Source organism: Lissotriton vulgaris, chromosome 3_1, assembly GCF_964263255.1.
Source record: "Lissotriton vulgaris chromosome 3_1, aLisVul1.2, whole genome shotgun sequence".
In the NCBI taxonomy this organism is placed as follows: Eukaryota; Metazoa; Chordata; class Amphibia; order Caudata; family Salamandridae; genus Lissotriton; species Lissotriton vulgaris.
In genome coordinates, this window is record NC_141689.1 from 456,453,584 (window position 1) to 456,474,936 (window position 21,353).

A 21,353-nucleotide genomic window follows, 5' to 3' on the forward strand; every position below is an offset into this window, starting at 1 on the left:
GGAAGATTGCATCCATCTGGCGACAGCCTCCAGACAGGGTCCTAGGGTGTGGGACGATCCCTCAGAGTGGTCTAAGGAGACCAACAATTGGGTATCGTCCACGTAGGTGACGATACGCACACCGAAGGGATGGACTTTCCTGTCTAGGGGTTCCATGTAGGCATTAAACAGGGTAGGGCTCAGGGAGGAGCCCTGAGGGACCCCACACCTGAGTGGATGTTTAGGAGACGCCGCCTCGCCCTCAAAGACCTGAAAGAAACGGTCAGCCAGGAAGGATGTCAGCCATTCCAGGGCCGCGCCCGACACGCCCATGTCCGCCAGTCGTTGTAATAGCGTGACATGGTTCACCGTGTCGAACGCGGCGCTCAGATCTAAAAGGATAATGGCGACTTTCCCGCCCCGGTCCAACACAGCTCTTGCCTCCTCCGTCACCGCTAAGAGAGCGGTTTCCGTCCCATGCCGAGGACGGAACCCTGTCTGAGAGGCCCGCAGAAGACTATTAGACTCCAGATAGTTCATCAAGATGTTGTTTACGTGCCTCTCTAACAGTTTGCTCAGCCAGGGGAGTAAGGAGATAGGACGGTAGTTCGCCAAGTTGTTCTGGTCAAGATTGGGCTTCTTCAACAGAGCCCTCACCATCGCGCACTTCCATGAAGGTGGTACGGATTTAGAGGTGATGGATGTGTTGAGAACGTCCAATATGACCGGGCGAATAGTGTCCATAACCTTAGTGAGGGTCTGAGGGGGTGCTGGATCGTTGGGAGAACCTGAAGTGATTTTGGGGATGAGTTTGTCCAAGACAGGAATGTCCAAGAGTGGGATTGTATCGAGCGTACAAAGGACAGAGGGATCAGGGGTTGTAGATGCGAAGGGTTCCGGATCATTGTTGGCATCCCTGAAAGAGGAATAGATGGCCTGAATTTTTTGGGAAAAGAAAACAGCCAAATCGTTACAACGATTTTGGGCGCCCTCAGCAGAGGGACACTCAACAGGGGGTGAAATAAGAGATTTGACAATTTTAAAAATTTCCCTTGGGGCATTAGCGGCTGCATTAATTTTGCCACCGTAGAAGGAGGCTTGTGCCACCTTTATCTCCTTTTTGTAGAGCTTAATGGCAGCTCTATATTCAGTTTTCCTGAGTTGGGAGTAGTCCTGTCTCCAGGCTCTCTCGCTTTTCCGGCAGGCTAGTTTCATGATCTTAAGGGCAGGTGTGTACCATGGGGCTGCTTTCGGTCTTTTTATGGAGTTACTAGACTGTATGGGGAGAACTAGGTCAAGTGTGCTAGAGATCCAGCCATCAAAATTGTTGGTGGCTGAGTTGGGATTCGTTACCTTCCTAGGTGGGTCTCTAGCAAGGGCATCTTCCCATGCAGGAAGGGGGATTGAGGACCACTTCCTACCTCGACGTCTAGCAGAATAGAGAGTCGAGGGAGGGGGGTTTGAGCGCCATGTAAAAGGTATCAAAAAATGGTCGGACAAAGGTAGTGGTGTAGGAGGATCCACCACAAGAGCATCTATATTACTATAGATGTGGTCAAGAAGATGACCCCTATTATGGGTTGTGTGAAAACCCTTTTGATGTAAATCCAAGGCTTGTAAGTTAGAGCAGAGGTTATTAGCTGTCGTGTCATGAGGATCGTCCAGATGTAAGTTGAGATCCCCCAACAGGGTGAAATTAGGCGAGGACAACACGAGGCTTGCAGCAAGGTCTGTTATTTTAGCAATGAAATTGTTAAGAGCGCCAGGTGTGAAGTATTTCGGGGTTCCCAAGGCCTACACGCTCCAGAGATTACCCACTTACACACAAGAACTGTTGGCACGGAAACTGTAAAAGGCAAAGAACAAGTTTATTAAGACCCCATGGGGTGGTGGTACACTCAAACAGCACCCTTCGGTAATGCAAGAGGTATCACACCGAACACCGGTGTGACCCCGTTTATATACAATTTTGGGGCAATAAAAGTTTAGGCGGCACAAGTTAAGACACAGTTTTAGAGACATATATGGTCATGTTTTGGAATACTGCCAGCTCATTGGAGAGTTTCAAACCCGCTGGTCAGTTAGCGGCACATTCCTGAAGGTTTACGGGTCAGTGAGAACTGCGCATGTGTGGCTTGACCAGTACTAAAAATAGCCTGTTGCTGGGCAGATGAGAGTGGTCAGTGGAACGGACAAAGGACTAAAGGGCACGTCGGCCACGAGGCCGCTCATGGTCTAAGATGGCCGCTGCAACATTCAAAATGGCGTTTGTCGTATATAGCCAAATTAAGGAGGACAACGTGTAGATTCGGCTAATCGCTAATCAAAAACGGGCCAACTACGACAGGTGGGCGGTAGGCTAGGATGCCAGAAAAGGTGGTAGTGGGGGAGAATTCTAGAGAAAAGTGAAAGCTCTCACAAGTTGGTGAGGTGGTGGGGGTGATACGGCATTTATATCTGTCTCGATAAATAATGGCCAATCCGCCACCTCTCCCTGTCTGGCGATCCAGTCTTTTGAGTGTGTATCCTTGTGGGGTGGCCCACACAATAGTCGGATCGTTATCTGTGTGAAGCCACGTTTCCGTTAGAAAGAGGGCCTCAGGTTTGAGCTCTTCAATCAGTAGGTGCAGTTCGGTATAATGTTTGCATAAGGACCTACAATTAAGGAGGAACATTCTCCATTCCTGACCAGGGGGTAAAGGACAGATGTGAGATGGGCTCCAATTACAGCTTTTACAGAGGTACTCAGTGAGGGATGGAAGGAACGTGTGACGACATGACAGATTAGAGCACGGACGTAGGGCGAGAAGCGATGAGAAGTCATAGGAAAGTGGGAGCCCTACCATTGTAGAAGAGCCTGGACGTCAGTAAGCAGGAAGCGTCTGGACGCGGACTGGCGCAGACTGGCTTCTCTTAGGCGCCTCTTCGGCGTGTCTACGGCGCTACCACTGCGCGTCACCGTGCGTGCTGAGGCCAGGGGCGGGGTTAGAAGTTGAAGTAATCCTAAACCCATGGGAGCAGAGTTCAGTTTAGCTAACTATTTTTAATTTTACTTATGGCTTAGCCGTGCTGCTATCCCCGAGACGAGCACAGAACGGGCATTCCAACACTGCGAGAGGTAGACACAGTCAGACAAGCCTGATTTTTGCCAGCCAGCCTGCACGGATTTATTTAGACCAGTACTCTGAAGCAGGGCAGGATACATACTTCACCTTTGGCTGGGCGAGCAGGATGGAGGCAGGGCCTTTAACTGAACCCCGGTAAAGCCCACCAATATCTTGTTATATCTAAGCGTACGGCCGGCGCCAGCTGTCCCTGCAATCTGCATAATTAGAACTGTACATTTCAATTCAACTTTAAACTCAAAATTTTTTAGTTGCAAGCATGACTAGAAAATCAATAAATATTTGCACACCAGACATAAAAGCTCATATAAGCTGCTCCTTCAGTTGAGCCAGTAGAGCAGCACATAAGAAAACTCGGACCTTGGAAATCAGTACCTACACATAATACCAATAGACTCTATCTTTGCGCGTAGATACTGACAACCCAGGGAAGTTTACGTTACACTCTCAAAGCCGACACCCGGTTGCACAAAACATCATATCTGCTGAAAGATAGTATTGAACTCCTGCCCCTGTAGTAGCTTCGCGCAATAACCACTCCACGCATCAGTTTGTGTAAAAGGCCATTTATTAGGAAAGGCATGACATTCAGAATAAACATAACATCATTAACTTTAAACAATCCCCCCAACATCCTGCCTTTCAACCGTCATCCACTCACGTGCTCCACCAGCCACTCCCAAATCACACCACAACCTCTTTGCATCTCATTCACTTCCCCTTTTCACTTTCCAACTCCTCCGTCATTTCCATCCATCCCACCCCTTCTACCACTCTCTCACATCCTGCACCTGTAACCCCCTCCCTGAAAGGGTGATTCTGCCCATCATGGACTCCCCACCCCTCCCAGTTCCCGGAAACACCCCCTATCGTGCCATCCTGTCCTAAACTGGCATGTTGCCCAACATGGCAACGTCAACAACAACACCCAGCTTCCCCTTCCAACCATGTAGGGTGGGTGGGTGGCAAAACTAACTTCTCCCTGAGGCACCGGGGACAGGAAAAGGAAGTTGTTCCCCTCCTGTCCCCCTAAATAGCCTCCTACCTAACCCCTCCCACCCCTGACCTAACCCTAACTACTTCCTGCCTCTCCCTATCTCGCGCGAACTCCCCAGGGAAAAGACTGGTCTGCCGACCTGCTTTCCCCTCGGGCCGCATCGCGCAATAACCACTCCACGCATCAGTTTACGTAAAAGGCCATTTATTAGGACAGGCATGACATCCAGAATAAACATAACATCATTAATTTTGAACAATCCCCCGAACATCCTGCCTTTCAACCGTCATCCACTCACGTGCTCCACCAGCCACTCCCAAATCACACCACAACCTCTTTGCATCTCATTCACTTCCCCTTTTCACTTTCCAACTCCTCTGTCATTTCCATGCATCACACCCCGTCTACCACTCTCTCCCATCCTGCACCTGTAACCCCCTCCCAGAAAGGGTGATTCTGCCCGTCATGGACTCCCCACCCCTCCCAGTTCCCGCCACCCAGGGAACCCCCGGAGGGTGGTTACCTGCCCCACCAAGCGTGCACCTTTCGAACTCAGTCCCTCTTACACCAGATCGAGTCATTCCACAAAAAGCTAATCAAATCCCGCAGCTCCATTAGGTAAAATGCGTTTCCCATGTAAGAAAGGTGCACGCCGTCGTCCCTGAAAAGAAGTGGCTGTTCAAGCTGAAGCCCGACATGAGCCAGCACTTTGATACCCTGATCCGCACAAAAGAGTCTCATAGCCCTGTTCAATTTCCTGCGGGCCCTTTCAATGGCCACAGGCTTAAGTGCACCCCTCCAGATCCTCCTTGGAACAAATTCAGTCCACACAATACAGGCGCCAGCCAGATTGCGTTTCATCGCCTCCAGATCCCTCTGCATCAAATGCAACAGTGACACCCCCGATTGCTTCACCAAGTCATTTTCCCCCAAATGGATGATCAGCATGTCCGGGCAGTCCAGCTGCGACAGTTTCCTCGTTAGCCATGGCAACAGTTCACCCCATCGCATTCCAGTCTTACCCCACCATTGTACTTCGTGATGGCTGTTCCTCAGGCCCAGGCTACGGCCGTACACCTGCCTGTCAGCGTATTTCGAAGCCCAGTGTACAAAAGAATGCCCAACGACCAAAGTGACCGTCTTGGCCCCCGGTCCACAAACACAACCTACGAAGAGAAAGAGATTAGTACCAAAGCATAACAAGAAAAAACGCCAAGCAGCGCAGCCGTCCAAGCCGTGCGCCCCGCGCCCTCACTTGCGCACATAGCGCTCACAGCACCGCGACCACCAGCCACCAATCCTCCTGATCTCCTCCCACGACCAACCCAAGCCCGCCGCCGCAGTGGCTGCCTCAATCCGAAACGAATGTGTGCCAAAACGAGCCGGATCCCTGCCCAGTCTCTTCAAAGCCATCCGCAAGACTGCCAAAAACTGGAACGACATCAAACGCTTCCGCGACGCGTGCACAAAAATTGCCCCCTCTGACCTCTGCACTTGACCACAAAAACTCAGCCACTCTCGCACCGGGCACACGCTCGCACACTCACTCTCCGACAACCAAACCCGCTTGCCCCGCCCCATCTGGTCCGTCTTGGAATGTCCCAACCAAATGCTCAATCGCGTCCCATCCACACGCACGTCAGCAAACATCTGACCCAGCGCCCCACGGGTCCCCAGCAATTCAGACACACGAAACGCCCCAAAAAACATCCAGATCATGCACAGGCGAAACAGCGCCAACTCCTCCCCGTCATAACAACAAAATTGCAATTCCTGCAGAACCCTCTCCAACAAGTCAAACGTGACAGCCTCCTGTGGCAACTCCCTCCCACCCAACTCCGCCCGCACCCGCCCCCAACCCTTCAACATTCGACTCAGCAGATCCGATCTAGCCGAATCAAAACCCAAATACACCATGCTGTAGAAAGAAACTCCAGCCAACTTGCCAGCTATCGTCGTCTGCGACAACCCCCTATCCATGCAGTCCAACACAAAGCGCACCACCCTTTGCTCACACACCACTTTCTGCAACGTCCCCACATCCTTCCCAAAACCCGCAAAGTCCCAAAACTCAGTCCATGCCAATCTGTATGACTGCCTAGTAGACTCCGCCAAAGACCTCTCAACCAAACCAACCACTCTCACTCCCCCCATGCCCAGATACCCTCCGGCACCTTGGTCTTGCAAGCTTCCGCTCCCGGCGCCAGCTCCCTGAAGCGCTGCCACTACGAACGAGATAATGCATCCACAATTTCGTTACTTGCGCCAGGCACATGTTGCGCGCAAAACAGCACATTGAAACACAGAGACAGCAGCATGAAGCTTCACAGCAAGCGCAGCACTCGCAGGTCCCTTGTTTTCTGGCTGTTCACCAGGTCCACGACCGTCATGTTGTCCACATGAAACAACACCGAACTGTTCTTGAATTCCGGGCCCCACACCAGCAGTGCAACAAACAAGGGAAAAAACTCCAAAAATGCAATGCTCCTGCCCTGGCGCAGCCAGTGAGCCGGCCACCGCTCCGCACACCAGCGACCGTCCCAGAAGATCCCGAAACCTGCTGCACTCGCCACGTCCGAGTAGAGTTGAACCTGCCACACCATCCTGTCCCGCGCAAAATCCAAGGACACGCCGTTGAAGTCTTCCAGGAACACCAGCCACACTCGCAAGTCCGACCGGACCCCCAGCGTGATCCTGACCCTGTGATGTGGGAGGGCCACGCCCGACATGGCCATGCCGAGCCGCCTACTAAACGTCCTCCCAGCCCTCACCACTTTGCAGGCAAAGTTCAACAATCCCAGCAAACGCTGCACCGATCTCAAATCCAGCTTCCGAACCTCCAGCGCGCCTCTCAAAGCATCCTGCATCTCAGCCACCTTTGTCACTGGTAAACGCGCCTCCCAAGCGACTGAATCCAATGCAATACCAAGGAATGTCAAGCAACAACTGGGCCCTTCCGTCTTCTCTGGTGCCAATGGCACCCCAAAATCCTGTGCCAACAACTGAAACTGCCGCAGAGCCGTTCCACATTCGCCAGAGAGCCCCGTGCCCACAAACAGAAAGTCATCCAAATAGTGAGACACCAGCCGGTGCCCACTGCGGTCCACGAAGGCCCACTGCAAAAAGGAGCTGAAAGTCTCGAAGAGCGCGCAGGAAATCGCACAACCCATCGGCAACACCATATCCACAAAAATGGCCCCGTCAAAATCCGCCTGATGAATGGGGAGAAGGCGAAAGGCCGATTTGATGTCACACTTGGCCAACTCTGCCCCCCTCCCGCAGGATCGCACCAGACCAATGGCATCATCCACTGACGCGTACAACACTCTGGAGTCCTCCTCCGCAATGAAATAATTCTCCGACCCACCTTCCGGCCAAGACAAGTGATGAATCAATCTGAATTCCCCCTGCTCTTTCTTGGGCACCACACCCAAAGGTGAGACAATGAGATCCGACATCGGCCAATCAGAAAACGGACCCGCAATCCTGCCCTCCGAAACCTCCTTCTCCAGTTTACGCACCACAACCTCCGGCAATTCCTTGGCAGACCGCAAATTATCTGCCCAACGCCTCTCCCTGGGCCCCTGATACCCAATCCGAAAACCTTCAACAAAACCCCAGTACAAATGCAACGCCACCTCCTTATCAGGGTACCGGGAGTCCAAAGAACCCATGGCCTCCACCTTAACCGGAGTACGGGCCCTTCGGCCCAGGCTGCCCCTACCCTTGGCAAATTTCCACTGCTCTGACGGCGTAGCCAAGGTGAGGCACTGTGTGACAGAGGTGACGCCCCCCGCACTTCGAACACTCATGTTTAAATTTACAGGAGGGGCAGTTGCAGAAACCTTTATTGAACCCCCAGCAGGCCCTGGAAGCGACTGGCTTGTACTGCTGCCCTGCTGATCCAGACCACACCGCCTGGTTCCCTTGTCCACGTGCAGCTCCCTGGTTACCCGCCCCAGACTGGGCTGGGCGGCTGAAAAGACCGATAAGTGACCGGAAGACCACTGGCCGTATGTGTAGATGCCGCCGCCTGTGTCAAAGACATCCACTGAATCCAAAGTTCCTGATCTACGTCCCCCCACGGTTTGTTGGGATTAACACTGACCCTGGCCCTAAACTCCTCGTCGTAGCTCAACCATGCAAAGCCCCCGAAATGAAGCTGCGCCTTCCTGATCACATCCATATACTTGAAAATTGCAATAGCCTGATCCCCATACTTCTCACAATAAATGCTCGCATAAATCAAGAAGGCCGACGTCCAATTCTCCATCGTGACCAGCACCCTCGGCCGCCTGGTCAATTCCCACTCCTCCTCTTTAGAGCCCTCCTTTCCCTGAATCTCTCTATGCAAGAACTTAAACACATCAGCATATTCATGCCTCCAAATCCTCACCTTCGTTTTGTCCGACAAATGCGACCCCAGAGGCATCGCCAACCCCATGTACGGTAATTTCTTCCGAAGCTTCTCAACCCCTTCATCCTTCCCTTCCAAGTCCTCCCACTTGTCAGTCTGCGCGCTGGCCGTTGCGACCTGCTTACCCCCATCAGCCTTCACAGGCACCACCCCACCTGGGGTCCCAGACCGCACAGACCCATCCCCCACCCCCACCGACCGGCAGGGCTTTTTCCTTCCCCCTCTCCCCCCTTCCATCCAGGCGTCCCACCAAGCGCCCTCACCTGACAAAGTTGCAGGAGCGTCCCTCTCCTGTCGCCGTGCGTCCGCCGGCTTCGACATTCCTCTGCTGGCCCGACTGGCACCGTCCCGTGCCTCGTGGAAAGCACCAACCCAGGCCACTGCCAACCTAGCCTTGCGCACACTTTCAGGTTCACGCAAGGTTCACGCAACTCACCCTCTTCCAAATCATCCTCCTCATCCTCGTATTCCAACCACTCATCCTACACATCCAGCGGCACCACCTCAGTCACCACTCTCTTCGCACCTTTGGCTTTCACTCCCTTTCGGGCCCTCTCCTCCTCGGTCATGCGTGCCCACCTGTCGAACATGGACGACTGCCCTGGCTCCCCCAGGCCTCCCTTCCCGGGCACGGGTACCGCAGCACTCCCTGCCGCCTGCCCTGCCCCCACCTGCTGCTGCGCCTTCAGAGGGCCTTGCCCTTGGAACCCTGGGACCTCACAACCCCTTTCTGGCTCCCCGAAAGGTCGACCGGCTGCTCAAGGATGGCGAACTCCACCTCACCCCCGGACTGCTCCCCGGACAGCGTGAGAGCGAACTCCTCTCCAGCCACCACTTCCCACTCATCCGAGTCCTCCTCCCCACTGCTTTCACTGCTCTCGCCATACCCCACCAACTGACCCAAGCTCCTAGACAACCTGGCCTGTGACGCCAGCGGAGCCTGGCCCTGCCCGGGCTCCCCAACTGCAAGCTTGGGGCCCATGGACACCTCCCCTCCGGCCCCTTCCTCCTCCTCCGGGGCCCCATCCCCTGCCCCCACCTTGGTAGGGAGGCTCAGCCGCCTGACCCCCTTTCTTGGGTGCTTCCTGCGGCTTCTTCTCCTTCCCTTTCTTGGACCCCCCTCGCGAGCTCCTGAGGGCTCATCCATACAGGCTACAACAACTGCAGCCACCCCCGCTGATGCTGACCTGGTCGGGCGGGTCATTCCGACCCACGCCTGGTCCAGGACACCGGGCTGGAGGAGATCCGCCCTCCCAGCCCGGCCAAGCACTATCAGTGCAGCCCGCACCGCCTCTGCATCAGGTGCAGCCATCCTCAAAATCGACCGTACACACCCTCCGCGAGATGCGTGAGGTTTGGCACCAGCTCCAACCGTCCGCGAGATGCGTGAGGTTTGGCACCCCCGCGCACCGCACCGGAGCACCTGCGACGAGAAATCTAAATTAACACTAAATAGCACCCCACCTAAATGTAGCTACAGGAAACTGGCCTAAATATTGCACTGGGGCACCAGTCACGACGTCCAAACAACCTAAATAGTACTCCACCTACCTAATTCACACTCCGCCTAAGCTCCAATAACTAACTTCTCCCTGAGGCACCGGGGACAGGAAAATGAAGTTGTTCCCCTCCTGTCCCCCTAAATAGCCTCCTACCTAACCCCTCCCACCCCTGACCTAACCCTAACTACTTCCTGCCTGTCCCTATCTCGCGCGAACTCCCCGGGGAAAAGACTGGTCTGCCGACCTACTTTCCCCCGGGGGCCGCATCACGCTTTTCCGACAGGGCTCGTTAAGCAGTGTAATTAAAAAAATAGATGCGCACTGCTCCCGGGGTCTGGTGGGCAGCTTCCCGCTATTTTGAAAGAGTTGCACGGACCTCTACCCACCCAGCACATACCACGCAGTAAAAAAAACAAAACAGGTCCTCCACAGAGAAACTGGTAACTTTCCATTTCAAGCGCCAGCTCCATCTCTGAAGTGCAGGACGTCACCACAAGAAAGGAGAAGGCTAGGGGGCAGCAGCACAGCGGGGATACTGCAAAGGAAAGGAGAGCGGCACCTCCGCCCCCCCCCCCCCCCTGGCTCTTATTAACTCTACCACCATGCCAAATTGCCAGGCAAACTTTACAGCCATTAAATCAAGGCGTGACAGGTGTTAACTAATAAAAACAAAAACTGCCTTTGCTCTCACTCCGGCAGCACTTACCGGTGTCGATTCACGGTCCAGTGAGCTCCTTTCCCCGCCCCTGCCACGTTTGACTCTCACCCCCACTGAGAGCTGTTAGTGGCCGGGCACTGATTTAAAGTCCGTTATGTTCGTTTTGGGGCCGGGTTGTCTATCTTGGATACATTGTTGGCGTGCAAGAGAAGAATGTGACACTCACTGAGGGGGAATGCGTGCGCACTGTGCAATGGTGGAGAAGGGTCCAGCCGGTGGCAGGGGCTGACTCTATCCGCTCACGCTGTGTGTCTCCTGTGTTACACTGCTAGCGCTGATTTCCATAGCGTTTTTAAACTTTGGCGAATGCTGCTAAATTTTATGCTTGTGTAATACTATGTAAGTTTTTAAATAGCGCCTCACCTGAAATCACTCTGTTTCACTTTTAAAACTCCCGCCCCGATCTGCCGCGTCCATCTTGGGCGTTTGTTGCGGAGGAGGAGCCCAGCACTTCCGGGCGAAGGGTTGCTAGCTCAGCGCTCTAGTCACGCTGTATTGCACCATTGTATAAATTCCTCACTTCAGCACACTCGCGTGGTGGAGAAGAGTCCAGCCGGTGGCAGGGGCTGACTCTATCCGCTCACGCTGTGTGTCTCCTGTGTTACACTGCTAGCGCTGATTTCCATAGCGTTTTTAAACTTTGGCGAATGCTGCTAAATTTTATGCTTGTGTAATACTATGTAAGTTTTTAAATAGCGCCTCACCTGAAATCACTCTGTTTCACTTTTAAAACTCCCGCCCCGGTCCGCCGCGTCCATCTTGGGCGTTTGTTGCGGAGGGTGGAGGAGGAGCCCAGCACTTCCGGGCGAAGGGTTGCTAGCTCAGCGCTCTAGTCACCCCTAGGTCGCCTATAAAATGTGCGCGGACGCGTGCAGCGGGCGTGCCGGAAGCGCGCCGAAGTTGAGCCAAAGTCCAGCCCGTCTGCGCCCCTCCGCGACAGGACGGGGCGCGGGGCCAGGACTCCTTGCCACCCTCATTCTTCACCGCTACGATATGACAGGCAGGTACTGCTGGATTTATGTCCTGATGTCCCCCTCCTATGCAAACACACTATGGAGGCACTTTCCCTGCATAGCTGCCCTTCGTGCTCATTTTCGCCGATTATGTCACCTACTAAGACTCCTATCATTAGGCAGATTAAGGCTGGCCTAATTAATTGCCGCTCACTTAGCAAACACAGCACTCAAATATATCATTTACTTGAGGATGAAGGACTTGATATCCTGTTTTTAACTGAGACTTGGTTAGGTGAATTCTCAGACCCTGACATCATAGAGGCTATGCCTCCTGGCTACTCCCTCTCCAGAATAGACAGAAAGGATGGTAGGGGAGGAGGAATTGCTATAGCCATCAGATCTCCTATAGTCTGCTCCCTATCCCCCATTACAATTGACCATTGTGAAGCTGGCTCTTTTGCTATAGTCATCGGACATCAACTTTCCCTGTCAGGCATTCTTGTATACAGGCCTCCTGGCAGACTATATGATTTTACAACCAGCCTGATAGAAGCCACAGCACACTTAGCAATAAGGAAAAGCAGACTGATAGTGCTTGGTGATATGAACGTTCACTTTGACGATCCCCTCGATACAGAGGCTAAGGACATCAGGTCTGAACTTCATTCTCTACAGCTCGACCCTATTAACAATGATCCCACTCACAAACTGGGCCACCTCCTAGACCCAATCTTTATGAATGGTTCCGGAGTACAAGCCACTTCCCCTATTCCGGTCCCGTGGACTGATCCCATTTGTCATTCAGCTCTCTGAATCTGATCCTAAACCAGCCTGCAATCACCGTTATTTACGACGGAACTGGAAAAAAATTTCCCATGAGACTTTTAACAAGCTACTCGAAATAGGAGGTCCCCTGGGAGGCACAGACTGCGAAACAGCCTACAGTCATTTGCAGAATCACATTTTAAAGGCCCTAGACAGCACCGCTCCTATTCGGAAAATGAAAAATCCCAACATTGCGAGGAAATCTAGCCCTTGGTACACGCCTGAACTTCAGGCTATTAAATCTGCATGCAAGAAATTGGAACGTGAATGGCGCACCAATTTCTGTCCTGCAATTAAAACACAGTACAAAAATGCACAAAAACAATATAACAAAAAAATCCGCTCCTCCAAAGCTCTCCACTATAAAATTCGCATAGGGGAGGCTGAGAACTCCTCTAAAGAGCTTTTCAAAATTTTCAAAGAAATTTCGGTGCTTACCAATGACAACCAATCCTGTAATGACTCGGTTGAAACCTGCAATAAAATAGCGCAGTATTTCTCCGGGAAAATAACCACCATTTATGCTAACTTCTCTGGACATCTGACTTCTGGTTACGACTTTAAGGAAAGCTCAGAAACTGATCCTATGAAGCAGAGTCTCCAATACTTTTCGGTACCTCCCACGGAAACGCTTATAAACATATGCAAAAGCGTTAAATCAGGATCCCCCCGGGACCCAGCCCCTCCAAAAGTTCTAACCACTAGCCTACAAGTACTGGAACCCCACTTCAGGCATGTCATTCAAGTATCCTTTTCCTTGGCTTGCCTTCCGGAGGATTGGAAAAAAGCGATAGTATTGCCCATTAAAAAGAAACCTAACGTCAGTCAAGACACTTTAGAAAATCTCCGACCTATCTCCCTCCTTCCCTATCTCGCGAAAGTGGCCGAGAAAATTGCAAACAAACAACTTATGGCCCACTTAGAATCCAATAACTCCCTACATGGATCCCAATCTGGTTTCAGAACGAACTACTCTACGGAGACAGCCCTCCTAAGAGCGACTGAAACTCTTTGGGCAGGAGCTGACGAGGGTCACACAATGGCACTCATCATGCTGGACCTCAGTGCTGCGTTTGACACTGTAGCACATTCCATCTTGCTACAGTGTCTAAACAAAGCTGGGGTCACCAAGACAGCGCTAGGTTGGCTTAAAGCTTTCCTTTTGGGCCGCAGCTTTCAGGTCCAAAGAGGATCATTCCTCTCAGACAGCATTGCTCTTGAACAGGGGGTGCCTCAGGGCTCTGCCCTGAGCCCTACCCTGTTCAATCTGTATATGGCCCCTCTGGCAGATGTGGTACAATCGTATGGCATAAAATTAGTATCCTACGCCGACGATACCCAACTGCTCATCTCGCTATCCCAAGCCCCTACCTTAGCTGCAACCAACTTCAAAAACTGCATGCAGGAGCTGGCAGGTTGGATGAACCAACATTGCCTAAAACTCAATGGCTCCAAAACAGAGGTTCTTGTGATAGGTGGTAGCGATACCAGCTGGACTCAGGATTGGTGGCCCTCTTGTCTGGGACCTCTACCTACCCCCGGCAAGGAAGCCAAGAATTTGGGGGTCTGGGTTGATCCCAAACTCTCTTTTGACAGTCACGTCCAAAAGTGGTAGGGAAGTGCTTTGGGGTGCTAAAAACCTTAAATCGAACTCTAGACCTCCTTCCTCTAGAGGCCAGACGCACCCTGACCCAAGCACTAGTCACCTCCCGTATTGATTACGGTAATGTGCTACTTTTAGGGACAACAGAAAAGAATATGAAAAAGCTTCAAGTCCTACAAAATACGGCAGCACGGTTAGTCCTCAGGCTACCTAAAAGAGCTCCCTCTAAACCCACCTTAGATGCTCTTCATTGGCTTCCTATAAAAAAAAGGATCCTCTTTAAAGCATTGCTCATATGCTACAGGATTAACTCCATGAAAGCCCCTGAATACCTCAAGGACTTATGCAGATGATACCCAGCTGGTCCTGGGAATCCACAAGGACGGCCACACAGTGGCAGCCAACTTTCAGAAAGCTATGCTTGAGGTCAGTACCTGGATGGCCTCTAATTGTCTTAGACTCAACTCGGACAAGACCGAGGTTATGACCTTCGGAAAACTCTCTCCAGAATGGTCGCCTAACTGGTGGCCGGAAAAGCTTGGCCATCCACCTGTCCCAGTGGAAAAAGCCAGAAACCTGGGAGTCATTTTTGACAGCAAGCTGGTATTCGACCTTCATACAAATAAGGTTGTGTCGTCTTCTTTCTTTATCCTGAAAAAGATTAAGAAGTTGCTGCCTTACCTCCCTCCCTCAGCTGGGAAGACTTTGGTCTCCACCTTAGTCTTCTCCAAAATGGATTACGGAAACGCTCTCCTTCTTCACACCCAGAAGCGTGTCATAACAAAGCTGCAATCCATTCAGAATGCGGCTGCCAGGATCCTCCTTAGCATTCCTCGCCGCAATTCTACCACTCTTGGCATTCGTCAACTTCATTGGCTGAGAGTTGAGAGCCGCATCAAATTCAAGGCTCTCTGTATTGCATACAAGGCAGTACACGACATAGGACCCAGGTTCCTGACGGAAGCCTTTCAACCATACACTCCTAGAAGGCAACTAAGATCGGCCAATACCAACCTCCTCACTGTGCCACGTACAAGAACCGTCACTTGGGGAGATAGACGTTTCTTGGTGGCCACCCCAAAACTCTGGAATCTTTTGCCACAGTCTATCAAATCTGCCCCCAACCTGATGAGCTTTCGCAGGTTACTAAAGACTTGGTTATTTAACCAGTAAAAGGATGACTGACCCCAGTAGCTCCACAGCGCCGAGACACCCCAGGGTATTTGTTGCGCTATAAAAATTACGTAAATAAATAAATAAATAAATACCCTATGAGCCAAATAGAGCACTTCGCTCTATGGGAACTGGTCTCCTCAAAATTCCTCGTATAAAGAAGGCCAGGATGGGAGGACGTTCCTTTCGTGTGCTGGCGGCAAAAAACTGGAATGTCCTTCCCATGAACATCAGACTAGCTGGAACAGAAACAATTTTCAGGAAACTCTTAAAAACCTACCTGTACACCCTATAACTTTGCCCTCCATCCTGCTACTCTCTCCACAGCGCGGGGACACGCCGGGATGGCGTCACCAGGCGCTTTACAAACTCCTTTATTATTATTATTATAATGAAAACTGCACAACATTCTGAAAAAATCTGTGTAGTGCGCCCGCTGCTGCGGCCGCGCATAGCCCTAACCCCTGAGAACGAAATCCAGCCAGCCCAGCTGCATCAACATTCAAGCCACGAGCAGTAAGTGAGATGAGATCATCAGAAATAATCTGATGATGACCCATTGAGAACTGTCTTGAAGTAAGTGATGACGTTCAAGCGAGTGACAGTGCAGAGTGCAGACACTGTCTCCGGAGTCAGACCTCGGACGAGAAGTGAGTTTTAGTCCCGTAACGATACGATAGTGAAGCAATTAAAAGCAAATAATTACTATACTAAATCAATTACATGCACGTGCACCAGTGTTTGTAGACCCCGCCCTGAGAATTAGGTGCTCAGCACCGGCAAGCAGCGGCACAAATTAAGCACTGTCTAAGGTGTAAATTCTGGAAGAAAGAGCATTTATGCTATTGTCAATGACAGCAAGCACCTTTTCTAAATTAGCTTGATCAATTGCTCTTAATCTAGAAGCAGCTTCAATTTGGGACAATTTCCAGACTTGGTTGTAAATAGCATATACCCATCTTTTGGACCTGCCTCTGCCAGGGCCTTTAACAAAGTCATTCAAATAAACATTGTCAGTCAATTGGGACAAATGAAGTTTAACTGACTTCCAGAGCGGAATGTTTAAGCCAGTTTTGACATAATTTGCCTAGTGAATAGGTAGTAACAGAATGTGTGCCTTCAAAACGGGGTCCAACCTAACCTGTGTATAGCATGTAGTGAAGGCAGGGCCCTGCGTGCACACATTGTTATGTTAGCATACGCTTATTAGATGTTTAAATGCCATTTAGCTATTTTGCAGCTTTTGCACACAAAACTGCATGTAACTGTTGTTGTAAGTTAGACTGCTTGAAAATCTTCACATGAGAAAGGTTTGTTTTCAACATCCCTACACTTACATTGCAACCTCTGTCTGTACAGTGTGTGCAGAAGCCTCCAAAGCTATCATAGCAATGTAAGCTGTTATTCGGGCTGATCGGCCTACTCTCTAGACATAACATGCACACAGATGCAGCTAACTGAAATTTTAGGGCCCGATTCACGGAACTAAGTTAAGACAAAATCCTAAACTTACTATCATTTTGGTATTCACAGAAGGCACTTACTCATTTTGGTATTCACAGAAGGCACTTACTCATTTCGGCATTCCCAGAAGTTAGGAGTCCTAACTTTAGGACTCCTAAATGCCTTCTGTGAATACCGAAAGTCTTAATGTTAGGATTTTTCTCAGTTTAGTAGTAGTAAAGTTAGGACTCCTAACTTTAGGACTCCTAAATGCCTTCTATGAATACCAAAAGTCATAAAATTAGGATTTTATCTCAGTTTAATAGTAGTACAGTTAGGACTCCTAACTTTAGGACTCTTGAATGCCTTCTGTGAATATCGAAAGCCTTAAAATTAGGGTTTTTCTCAGTTTAGTAGTAATAAAGTTAGGAGTCCTAACTTTACTACTACTAAACTGAGAAAAATCCTAAATTTAAGACTGGTTCACAACCCATTGTCTAAGTCTCTCGGCAGGGTGAGGGGGTAGGGGGGCCCAGCGCTAAACCCTCGAGCTAAGGTCCTGGTTGTACGACTGTTGTGCTCCCCGTTCCCCTCAACATCTCACAGTACCCATCTTGATGTTATCATGCCGGCCTCCTTAAATTTCACCGATCAGGGACCCCTCTCCTCGGCGGCACCTGCTCTGGAGCGGCTGAGTTCTCGCCACTCACTGGTCACTCTTTGGCTCAAAATACGCACATAAGATTTCCACTGGAGACCCTAGGTGCTTGTGGCGTAACGCGGTCACATGAAGCGAGTAGGGACATTTCTCGCATTAAGGTGGGCAGCGCAGTGGGAGCCGCCATTTTGAGTCGTGCATGGGGGGTCCTTTCACCTCGCTCTTCGCCAACAGGAGCCATCCCAGTCAAAATATCCAGAGCGTCGACAGCAGCCAGCAATGTATAACACACGCAGCAGACAGGTCACACAGACGCACACGGGTAGATGGAGGATCCCAAAAAATTTGGAGGAAGATGTGGGCAGGTCAAATGAACAGGGCTGAGCGAGTTACCATTTCAGGAGTCCACCGGGGAAATGGGTAGTAGAGCCCCCAGAAAACGCTGCTAATTCAGAATAAGTTCCCATGGATCTGATTCAAATCATTTTAAAAGCGGGTCCGTTCCTTCTCAGGCGCCTCCTCGAGGTTAAAGCGCTGGGTAAGATTTTCGCCAATATCCTGGTGTTGCCGCGTCGGGTTGGAATGGCGGCACTGGCCACAGCATCACTTAGTTGATGAAAGCGGGGCTTCAGCAGAGCAGAGGCTCCAAGCAGCCATGTTAACAGATTGATTCCCAACTTGGACCGCAGACTTTCCTTGATAACGGCCGCACACCAGGGCATGGCCTCGGCCCATGCCGGTGTTTCAGCGACTGTCTCCATCTTACAGCAACGTTACTGGTGGTGCAGATTGTACAAACAAACACTTAATTATATCCTTCAGTGTGACATTTACCAGCAGATCAAACCTTCAACTGCTGCGCGCCCGCCCCAGACACAGTTGTACATAACCACTTGGGTGTGTTTATTTAGATCACTGCGGTCCTTTCTCATCAGATACTGTGTACATCTTAGTTGCAGTGGATTAGTGCACACGCTCTGGCCGCAAAGGAGTGCTGATGCCCAAACTGTCATCCGGGATTTGCGTGTCTTTGTGGGAATTTTTGCATGTGGCACCCTTCACTCGGACCAGGGTCCAGTGTTCGCCTCAAAGGCGTACAAGGATGCCATGAGGTCATTGAGGTGCAGGTTAAATTATCGACTCCATACAGGCCTGAGGTCAATAGTGTTGTGGAGCGAATGAACTGTGACTTAAAGTAATCCTTGACAGCTAGGGTTTTAGGTACTGGCAGGAACTGGCTGGCCCATCTATATAGCGTTCAAAGTGCACTTAATAATCTCCCTAGAAGGGGGGGCATGGCTTCGGACCTGGGACGCAATATTCTGGCATAAACTCGATGTAAACTGCAGGACAGAGGCTATGAGCGAGTGAGTGGACGATTAGCTGAAAGTGGTACTAAGACTCGGTGCCGAATAGTTGCCGAGGATGGCAGGCGAATGCGGAGTTATCGTCCCCGGAGCCTGACTGCGTGGACAAGGGCGGTGAAATGTTAAAGGCCCAGTGCGCGAAGACCAGGATACAACAAATATGCGAGGTTGTGGCCGGCACCTCTACAAACTGGAGTGGTGCGCGGTGAGCACTGGGGCTGGGCCGTGCGGTCAGAGCAGGCAGCACGCTGGAAGCCGTACGTGACGCCCTGTGGTGAAGGTGAGCCTGCGGCCATGTGACTAGGGGAGAATGATCACACGAGCCTGGGGATGTGATGCGGCCTACCCCCCTGGATGTGATCGTCGGAAGTGTTGGAGCCCTGCGGCGGCAGCCTACTTTCGACAGAGACTCTGTTTGCACGGCTGAGGTGGGTGGTAAAAGACACACAATAATTGCATCACATCCTGGGGCGACCAGCGGACAGGTGGTCCCCCAACTGCCTCTGATTTCCTTCTTTGCTTTGATTCCCGCTGCAGAGTCGTTATGTGGGCAGTGGTCTCCCACCCCACTGCTGTACTGCCCTACTGCAATAGGGGCCTGGCCCGGAGATACAGTGGTGGAGCCGCGGCACGCAGAGGCCTGTGCTGAACTGCTTTGTAACGCACCGCGGTTGGCCACTGAGAGGCGCTGCTGGAGAAGGCCTGAGGTGGTTACTGGGCCGCTGCATCAATTAACGACTGCTGGGGTGCTGGGTAACTGTTATCGCTGCTAGTCATTTTGGATACCTCGGTCCCGACTTGCATGATGGGGCGTAACAGAGCGAAGCAGCAGGATCAGGGATGCCCCGATTCTGTCCCAGACACTGCGGAGAATGCAGATGCCATGACCCCCTACTGCTGTGTCCATTCCTGTGGACAAGCTACATCTAATTCTGCATGAGGTGAGGGACTCAAGAAAGGTGATACAGCTGCAGATTGCGAAACTGACTACTGGCCTTACTCTGCTTTGGACAGACCATGCAAAGCTTGCGGACAAGGTAAAAGACAACGCTGCATCACTGGAATGGATGGTTTCACGGCAGGCACAGAGTGAGACCCACATCAAACAGCTACAGGATCATTTTGCCACCCTGATAGACCATGTGGAGGACGCAGAAGGTAGAGCTAGGCGGAACAACATTTGTGTCATTGTCCTGCCGGAAAAGAGCGAAGGGAATAATGCAACGTGCTACATGGAACAGTTGTTCAAGGACAATGTCACAACTGAGGGACTCCCAACGCAATACCGTATTGAATGGGCGTAGAGAATACCTACCGGACGACCAAAACCGGGGTCACCCCCATGAACTCTTATAGTGAAGTTGTTGAACTTTTGTGATAGAGACATTCTTCTGCAAAAGGCTTGTGAATTGCCTCAGATACATTCTGAGAATGCCAAAATATTGCTGTATCCCGATTACACGGTTATGGTGCAGAGACAGCGCTCTTCCTTCCTAGCGGTTAAGAGGAAACTTAGAGACTTAAACCTGAAATATGCGCTTCTCTTCCCAGCCTGGTTAAAAATTTTGCATGATCAGAAAGATTACTTTTTTGAGAGCCCCGGGGATATAGATGACTGGCTGGAGGCGATGGAGTTGGACAGCGCTGCACCATCTGTCTCTCAACCCACTGAAAAGAGTCGGAACAGTTCTGGTGTACCCACTGGTCGTGGCAGCAGAAGATCGCGCAGGACTCCTGCACAAAAATACCTCACTTTGCAGCAGATACAAAGGAACAAATCACAGGCGATTATAGCAGCAGCAACCTTTACGCATGCTGCAAGAACTGAGGCCAAGACCTCCTCTGAGGAAGAAGAAACGCACAACACGGACTCAGAAGGCAGTGTGGCCCTTTTTCCCTCTGCGTCTCCGCAGTTAATTAAAGATCTATATGGTTAAATTAGCCCCTACTCATATTGTGCTTACGACTGCAGTGTGATTTTGTAAATGATGATCATGGTATATGTATGATTGTTTCGAGTAATAACATGCTATATGGCCCAGGCTCCCGTGGTAGCTTACATGTACTATTGAGACGAAGGTCACACCACATGCGGAGCGCTAGCTACGTCCCCCACATGGCGAAAGCGCTTTACGTAACCATTATGTCCTTAATTGTTCAGTTGGGTTACATGGTCCGGTATAGTTTTTTGGCCAGACTGAGTATTGGGGTTTTTAGGGGGAGGGACAGTCCCATTGTAGTTGTTAACATGTTCATTTCATATTCCAAATATATGCAATTTACAGTGACAAACCGTAACTATGATGGATATGTGAAATTTGATAATCAATAAATAAAGTTTAAAAAAAAAGTCATCCTACTTGCCTTTACCTTCTGTTAGGTGGGCTGCTCACGTCCTTGTGGGGTACCCCTGAACTGGGGTGGCAGAGTAGGCTAAAAAACGGTGATGGATTAAACCCAGATCTGTTGACTGGGTGTGAGTGTTTGATTGGTTCGGATACTCCGTCCATCACCACCCCCTTTTGTACCGCTTTGTTCGCCATAAGTTGGCAGGGTATGCTCAGACATGAGTCCCTTGCTCACTTTGCTA